The sequence below is a fragment of the Labrus bergylta genome, chromosome 2 (genome assembly GCF_963930695.1).
Source record: "Labrus bergylta chromosome 2, fLabBer1.1, whole genome shotgun sequence".
Lineage (NCBI taxonomy): Eukaryota > Metazoa > Chordata > Actinopteri > Labriformes > Labridae > Labrus > Labrus bergylta.
In genome coordinates this window covers 15929233-15939030 of record NC_089196.1, presented here as the reverse complement: position 1 = coordinate 15939030, position 9798 = coordinate 15929233, and positions in this window count along the sequence as shown.

Sequence of the window (9798 nt, the reverse complement as noted above, 5' to 3'; positions counted from 1 at the left end):
TGGACTCAGGGAGCCCGAAAACAGCGGCACATTTAAGAGGCATAGTGGGAAAAATTCCACCAGTCTGTTTTGCATTCTCAGAACCAACACTTAGACCAAAGGTTTTCACAGCTTTTGTTGGTTTTGTATTTTTTTCTCTCTCCTTTGGAAGCAGAAGTCCTTTGATTCTCCCCTCTCTCAGTAAAAACATTAAAAAAGATAATCCATTGGATCTAATTGACACAAAGCCCTCCGTCCCCCTCCCCTCCTCCCCCTCCTCCATCCTCCGCCTATGGCCCTCATTCTTCTGAGAAAGGCCGAGTGTTTTTGTCCTGTAAATACCACGGAGCAGAGACAAAAAAGACGTCTTTAAAATGCAGTCTACAATCCATTACACAAATTCCCCCTGCATATCCATTCAGTAATTATTCATTAGAAAACATTTAACGTCACAGTGAATTTCACACTAGGCAGTCGAAACACAATAGAGGAGATTTGGCCTATTTTGGGGTGAGGAGTTGGGGAGGGGTTGGCTGTACAGAGGAAGGGTGAAGGCGAAGAAGGAGGAGGAGGAGGGGAGCAGTATTTGTCTGATCTGAGAACCTCTGAAACGGGGCCGTCTTGAGACAACGGGACAGACTAAATAGTGCAGTAACGGTCTGTGCCCCGCTGCTTGCTGTGACACTCATTTAGTGCGCCCCGAGGGCGAACAATAGATGCTTGTTCTTTAGCAATCCTGTGCTGTAATTTGGACTTCATTACTCTGCTCACACGGGGCCCCATTTAAGGATAGAGGAGGCTAGTCAGATGAGTGTTTTTTTTCCACCTGTCAATGCTCTCGCCCTTCTCTCCGCAACAATACCCCTCACCCCATGTCCCCACCAATAACCCTCACCCGAACCCCTTCCCATCGCTCCCCCCTCCCAGCCACCCACTTTAAGCCAATGAGACAGGTGAACAATATCATTGAAGGAGCCCTTTTTTGGACGTCAGAATCAATCTGGCAATGTGATGGTGGTGGTGCTGGTGCGGGGTATCTTTGACACCCCCTTTTCTTCATGGGAACAAACTTCTCTCAGGGCAGTGCAAGCAGACAATGTGCTGGGACAGCGTGACTTAGGGATCTGCCATACAGTATTACAAGTAATAACATGGACAGATAAGCTCCTGTCAAGAAGAGGATTAATGAATTCAGTGGTGATAATAATGCTAATGTTTTAGGATTTCTTTCTATGCACTGACAAAACCTCAAGCTTTGTTGTTCTCCATTCAGGCTCACTTTGGTGTCCTGCAGGTATTTCTTTTTAAGAAAGCTGTCTGCAGCATGCACTAGTGTTTCTATAGACACTGTGCTAGAAAGGCTGAACATTGAATGGGCGTTCTCAGTGCAGGAGAAAAAGAAAAGACATCTCCTAGTGCATGTAACTTGTAGCTTTATATGATGCAAAAAGGACTGGGCCCTTACAAGTAAACAATTAATAGGCCAATCTGATACACAGCAGAAATAATGTTTCTGTAATGAGCCAACTTGTAGGATCAGTTGGATTGCCTTGCTACCTCAGAGCACAACCAATTGTATTTTAATTAAGAGATGGTCCCTCATCTTGGTCTAGAGTGTCACTGTTGCCTGAGACAGAGTGACCTCATCTGAGTCAAGAAGAGGAGCTCAGAGAGAGAGAGAGAGGTGGGGGGAGGAGGGTATCTGCAGCGATCACCAACCAAGAAACAGGAACGTTTATCTCCCTCTTAAAAATCATTCTGTCTGATTGTCTCGTGCTAGTTATATCTCCATTTGACCCTTAAACCCCGTAACGTTGCTACAACAGAGGGATACAGTCTAAGAATGTTTTTGAAATGTTAATTCATTGACCAGGCCTTGTTTGCCCAAAGCATTTTTCCAAAGCATTCTTAAGCCATAGCTCAACATTTTGGGCTTTACATTTTTTGTCAGAAGAAGCATACCTAACTCGTATCCATCCACTAAATGTAAAGCGACAGCTAGCAACCAGTAAGCAATTCAACATTTTAACTCAAAAGCACTTTTGGTGCTAGGATGATTTATAACCTTGAAATGGATCCAGGTTAGAGGTTTGTCACGTTTTCCCAAATATCAAACTGTTCTTTACAAGATGCTCCAAAAGGCATCCTTAAGATGTCACATAGAGGAAGGGTCCTGGTCTGAAAACCATTCACAGAACAGAAATTCCTCTGCACTATGAAGCTTCCTGCAGTAACTTTAAAAACTCTTCGCTAGCAGCTGATAATTTAAACTAAAACAAACACCTTGAAATGCTACAAAATTAAGTTTGCTGATGAAAATAATATTCCCTGCATACATAAAAAAAAAATCAAACTCAAACCTGCATTTCTGAAGTTTTAATGCTCTTCTTTCAGATGCAGAATCTTCATCAGCATCCAATCTGGGGGAAAATCCCTTCTCTTTAGACAGGTGCAGCGTGTCCTCCCGTGTCTGCTTGCATAGAGGCAATCAGTTAACCTGTAAACACTGGATTACTGACAGTTAGATGGCAAAAGTCCAGTTTGTCTGTACCACTTAATTCTAATTGAAAAATACATTTACTGTCCCCTGGTTTTTCTATGAGCTCATTCATTCAGTGTGATGTAAGTTGTAGTGTTGATGATGCTTAGAGAGGCCAGTGTGCACCTGTGAGCTCCTCCACATCCTCCTGACTCAGACTGAAACACTGAGGGCTGGGTGCTGAATCATTCATGTCGAGGGGAGAGAGAGATCTTATTCAGTGCTTACCTGAGTATCTACTGCTCCACTGAGTGTAAGATAACGACACGGAAACAGGATCCAAACCACACCAATCCAACCATCCCCCTTTCCCTCTCTCCTTATTCTCTATATCTTCAACTTCTTTCTCTCTTTGCTTCATTTCTTCACTATCAACAAAAAATAAGTCCCCACTTCTTTCACCCTGCTAGCACAGATTAGGTCTGGTTACTGATCTTTGATTGGATGGATACATTACCATCTAATCACTGACTGCTTTATAACTCATTGTAAAAGTCTGGAGCACAATTATGAACAGCAGTCTGAGCTGCCAATGGTTGCTGTTCCTGCCAAATTCTACTGGGTCCATGCCCAAATACAATAATCACTGAACGAAAACTGTTATCAGATAAAACCACTTTTAATTGTTGAGTTTGTGTGTCGGGGGAGGGGAAATGACAACAGTTGTCTAAGGGTGAATTCAAAACAGAGAGGGGGGATTAGAGTTCAGTAAATTAAACCAAAAGCATTGTGTATATAAAAATTGTTGATTTCTTAAAAGTATTTTGAATGTCAGAAGAGAAATCCATCCATCCATCCATTATTTGAGGTTTTCAGTTACCTGGAGGCAATCACACGTACACTGGTCCAAACTTTAAGGAAAGTATGAACACCCTCAAAAGATTACATAATCAAAAGGACTTTAAATGGGACAGATAATCTATGATAGTAAAAGAGTCAGCATTCACAGGTGCTAACAGCCTGCACATATACTGTCACAATGACAGTGCTAACATGCTAATGTTTCTTATGTTTACTTCTTAAGAAATCAACACAGTTGAGCGAAAAGGTCACATTTTGTAGACTTTGATGATGATTCCTGCATCCATTGTGATTGCTGGAAGAGTTCTGTTTTACATTAAACAAAAGAACAATGCGTCTTACCCTTTTGGCAATAAAAACACTTTACATTTTTCAGTGGAGTTTAGCATTCACTTTGTATAGCAATATGAGGGGATTATTCTCTGGGAGCCATGAATGTTGTTCTCAATAGTTTTGAGATATTTCAGTCTCAACCAAAGTAACTGACTCAAAGATGTTATGTAAAACAAAACTGGTACAAAAGAAAGAAATCCTCATCAGATCTTTGTATTTGCACTGTTAGTTTAAACACTTAAATTATTGCTTTCAACAAGTTGCTTAATCATTTGCTGACTCACTTCGCTGTCTTCTAAAATTGTCATTATTCACCTCTAATAAACGTTTTTTTTTGTATTGAATTGGTGGTTGGTTCAGTACAGAGTTCTTATTTCCAAATATTTTCCAAATAAATAATAGCCTACCCAGTTTTCTTCAGTTTACAAAAATAAGCTGGACTTAAACGTGGCTGTGAGGCGAGATTATGTCACAATTAAATTGTGTGTTTACTTGTGTATCCTGGTAACCACCATTAGAAAACCCACACCCTGTGAGGTGAGGCAGGTGTCCATTTTCTCTGCTCTGGTGACCTAAATGTGAGAAAAGATCAGGTTTCACTCAATTAAAGGATCGATTAATTTTTGGAAAGCGTTCAGTAAATAGTCCATAATGGTTGACCAGAGTGTTGAAGATATTTGAATTATTCACTCTCCACTTAAGAAAAGTTGTCAAGGTTACCTTTGCCATGGCCCCACCTTTCCCCTGGCCCAGCAGCCCAGCAATGCTTGTCCAATCTTAACAAGCTTTGTGCTACCCACTGGGCTCTGATTCAGCACGAGACCCGGCAAATCCAATTACACAGGAGTCAGAGAGGTTGATTTTCCCATTATAGATTCCATGCTGAGAATGAGAACTGATGATAACACTCACATCACACCACTGCTGCCCCCCCTCCTTCTTATTTTGTCTCCATTTCACTGTTTCCCTCCCTTTATTTCTCCCTCTCTTCCTATCTTATTCCTCTTTCCCAAAAGACAGTCTGCCCATTTCTTTGCATCTCTCCTTCTTTCATTGTCCATTATTCTAATTTTTCAGAGCAGCGTAACGAAGCCTGGGCCCCGTCATCATTTCAAGACCAAAGTGCTGGGTCACTGAGGGTACCTCACACCCAGCACTGGACATTTTTAAATTTAATTTATGTCTTGCTTTAAAGACTAGAGGAATATAGCATCATGAATTTGCTTTGATATTCCAGCCTGTTTTTAAGTAATGTATTTTTAAATATTATAAATGATCACACTTGACTTGATGATTTTTTTTAAAACATAATATCTATGACACATGGAATCAAATATTTGTCGAGTGGGTAACCTCTGTAAGGTCATTGCAAAAACTAAATGCACAGTAATTCAGACAACTTGACTTATAGGGCTGTCTGAGGGCCAGCCTTAGGAGACATCATGCACCTGCTGTGACACATCAAAAAAGTTAGAGAGCTCTTTTGGAAACTAGGCTCTTTTTCACTCAATGGGCTGTAAAAAAGAAAAGGACTTTTGCTCCATCTTTACCCTTTAGGACACTGAAAAGGGCTGACCTGGCCTCAGACCAGAGGCTTTGGTGTTGACACAGGTCACACAAAGGTCAACCCAATTGACCCCTTTAAACCTTAAAAATCTGTTTTTCTGTGATCAAATCGGGACAAAAGGATTGTGATGTCCAGCAGTCAGTCCGGAGAAGTCGTCTGCAGGAGCAGCGCTGACCAAGACTCTGTCACAGTCACATCGTCCACAGCTCCGACTCTCCATTGTTCAGGCTGATGAAAACTGATGATGATAACTCGTGGTTGTGAACTCTAACAGTGGAAGCAGAAATGCATGGAAACTTCACTTAAAATGAAAAAGATACATAAAATAAGCATTTAAGATATGACATACTCTAAACATAAATTAAGTTTCAATAAGAAAATTATATATCATGCAGAAAATGGCCAATGTGTCTTTTATACTGTTATACTATTACAAATATAGAATATATTTCTAAATATATGCAGTGCCTTTATCTTTAGTTAGACTAATACTGCTATTTTAATGCATTGATCTTTGAATTGTAGCAAAGTAGAGTGCCGCAATTGTATATCTATCTAATGAAAGACTGGCATACACTTGCATATAAACTGATAAGGCAGTATGAAGTGTTAACCCAAAAAACAACCTTTTCTATTACAATTTTCAGCAATTCAGATTTTTCTATTTTCTGTTTTGAAAGTTTGAGCACCGAGGGTTTTTAATAATACACCAACTATAGCTTTCTCCTGAGAGATTTTGTCCCTATAGAAACTACTTGAGCAAATAATAAAGTTTATGACAAAACTAACATTGTTGTTCTGTTTAACTTTTAGGATTGTGCTATGGTGGCCCTCAGTCACACTGTCCTGATTTACGTGGACATGAATGAAACAGAACCATCATCACTGTTAGTAACAAAATGATGCCATAGTTTTGTTAGCCATGATACTTTTTTTTAAAGTGTTGATGCTGACTTTGTCAAATTCAATTATGAAATGTATTATGTAAGTGGCAGCAATCACTTCCATTCCCACGTCCCTTAGCAATGCAGTAACATAAGTGTTAACTGCATTGGATTCGGTAAAAAGCTCAACAAATAAAACTTGGTTTGGTTGACTTATCCTTTGATACATTTACTTAGAGTAGAGGTCATTGTTTAACACATGTTTATTATATAATAGGACCAGCTGTGTTGAGCTGCAGAAGTTTGACCCAAGTTTAGTTTACTATCACTCTAAAATGTTTTGATATTGTATTTTGATCGTAAAAATGTGAAGGAAATGCATGCACTAGTGAAGGACAACATAAAATAAACACCTTAATGCTGCTGGTCCAGTCTCCCACGTCTGACCTTTGACAGGGCGACCCAAGGACTGCAGTCTGGACTCTCTACGGCATCCAGGTTGAGGCTTCAGAGAGAAAACAAAAGTTTTGGAAGGACACTGATGCTTTGCCTTAGCTAAGCACAGCTGACAGCAGCTTCCTCTGTGTGGCCGGAGGGTCACTCTGGGTGACATGTTGTCCTGGGGGGACACAGTGTCTCTGCCTGCAGAGGCGATTAGAGGGGTGAGCTGACCTCGTTCTCAGAGGGGCCGATGTGTTTTGAGTAAACACTTGGTGTAAGACAAAAACACGGACTACAAACACTGGCCAACCCTAAGGAAGTGATCCCATTGATTCCCCGTTACTTCTGAACAGGCATGAGAGATGAGAGACGAATCTGTGTGTTCCTGAGCTGCAGGGAGTCTTAATGTTGAGTATAGCACACAGAGAGCTAGAGTTGTGCACAGGTCACAGCCACTAACTTCACTGTTCTAAAGGTGTCATTTCTTGGCCGTAAATAAATGTTAAGTTACTTCATACGAGGCCTCCTGTGGTTTAGGAGGTGAAGCAGATCATATGATAATCTTCTGCTTCTCCTGTCCACCTGGCTTGGTGTGTTTGGGCAAGACACTGTTCCCTAAATCACCCCTGATGTCAATACCAGTACGTCACATGGTAGTATGTTCTCAAAGAACTTTAGGGAGGAGCTTTGTATTAAAAGCACCTTTATGCAAATATTTATTTGCACAGTTGTCAATCAATCAATCAATCTTTATTTGTATAGCGCCAATTCATAACAAATGTTCCATCGTGAGCACAGCATTTAGCAGCATTTAGCTACTTAGCTTCTAAAGTGGCAGAGAAGAAAAAACTTCATTTTAAGAGGCAGAAATCTTGGGCAGAACCAGACTCATGATGAAAGCCATCCGCCGAAACTGCGCTGGCTTTGAAAAGTGAGAAAGAGAGAGATGCAGCAATAAGGATAGGGACAAACAGAGCAGCAGCAACAACAATGAATAAGAGAGATTTATAGCTACAACAGTAAAGGTACGTAGTTTTATAGTATTAGCAGTAACAACTTAATGTGATAATAATAGAGGTTGATGTTGAGCAGCTCTAAGATTCACTTTAATATTTATATTAATGATAATAGTTGCAAGGCTGATATTATAGTTGCAGCTCTTAGATTAAATGTAATATTTATCAAAATGATAAAGATGTAAGGCTGATATTATAGTAGTGGCAGTTGGAGTCAGGTGGGGGGGGGGGGGGTCCATAGCAGCAGGCTGTCCCCACCAATGCTCCAGAGGAACTCACGAGACAAGAGAACTCAGGAGTTCCCAGGAAAATATATTGTTAGTAACTAACATAGTACATGAAGATAATGTGATGTAGAAAGACATATGATTTGATTTTATTGTAAACTGTTTCTGCTATTGTTTCTAACCAGCTATGCACAGTGGCAATAAATCATGAAGACATTACATAATATATCCAGATTTAACAACCACTTGGCAACAAAATGATACTCAGTGAAAGATGTTGCACTTAGTGTTAAAATTTGTGACCATAATTCTTCAGTTTGGCAAATGCAAACATCATAATGTCTGAGAGCATGAATGAATGAATGAATGAATGATACCTTTACATGCTCAAGGGGAATTTGCCTTGAACCAAGAAACAAAGACACTAACAACCATACAGGACAACATATAATAAACATGAAACTAAATTCATTTTTTTAAATACAGCATTATCTCTATATTACATTGAATGATTTTGACCCAACTTGATGATTGAGGTGCTGGTTGTCGTTTTCCAAAGTCCAAGGTGATGTCCTGGAATTGCTTTTCAGAGCAGCCCTCCAGTGAAAAGCAATGCAGGAAGTAATCAAGTAACAATTTAATTTAAAGTGCTTTAACCTTTTATCAATACTCAGCTACAAATAAAAGCCTGTGGTAAAAAAAAAAAAATCATGAAGGTTAGAGTACTGATTACTACTACATATTTGATTATATAATGTGTAAACTGTAAGTGACTTTGTTGTAGGTGGTGTTTTACAAAACGTTTTAAACATTTTAATTGCTAAAGATACATGTGTGTAAAAATATTATTGAAAACCCCCACTAAGTATCAAAGGGATGTGAGAAAAATCCTATTTAAATCTGGGAAAAAAAACAAGTAGGACTAAGTATAACGTAGCATAAAGTAAAGTAAAAGTTAATCAAATGTCATTTTAAATTAGATTTTGAATGTTTAAATAATTTAAATCAATAATAAGTTTTTAATGAGATTTAAATTAGATTTTTTTCAATGTACATTTAAATTAGCTTAAGTAAGATGTGTCTGTGTTTTGTCTGTCTCTACAACTGGCACTTAATACAAACTCAGTGAACAAACTTTTAAAGGACAATATGGCAATGTGGACTCATATGCAGCCTATATCATCATCATCATCATCATCATCATCATGCCTCTGCAATAAAGGTTCTCTGCTGTTTCCAGATCGCAACCCCGCGGGCTTTAGGACCCTCAGGATGTCTCGGTGAGGATGGTCTTGTTTTTGTCCGTTACGTTCATGCATGTAATCATTGATTGTGCCTATTGTGACACTTGATTTGCCATCTGTAGGCTCCCATGGGGCTGATACTGCTGTCACTGCGGTCTCCCTGCAGACTTTAAGGAATGCCCCTTTAATTTCCGGCAACACATTTTAATCTCCAACAGGTTTCACATTGAAGCCTGCGATTAACGCACCACACCTGCCTGTGTTATCTTCCTTTTAACATCCACTGTGTGTGTGTGTGTGTGTGTGTGTGTGTGTGTGTGTGTGTGTGTGTGTGGGGGGGGGGGGGGGGGGGTCCTTTTGTCTTATTTATTTTGCCATGTATATATTTACATCTTTTCATTTGATTCATTTATTTTAACGCCTGGCCCAATAATTTCATAGTATTTAGAGCTTGTTTAAAAATAGCCTACCTAAGTAGCTCACCAGTATGTAGAGTAGTTTTTTCTACACTAGTCGACTTGTAAATTTCACAAGTAGCCTATTGCAGCTTTTCAAAGAAAAAAAACATTTAGGCTCATTCAAAATAACATCGAATCTACTACCCATTGCCTCGATAACAGGACATGTTTTTTTTTCTTCATTTGTTATTTAACAAAACAACAACTCAATGGCAGAGTAGAGTTATTTAATTATTTAACTTAGACTATTCGACATTGAATAGTTAGTTGAACAGTTATTTCGTATTTTCTGGACAGATAAGTGTGTTG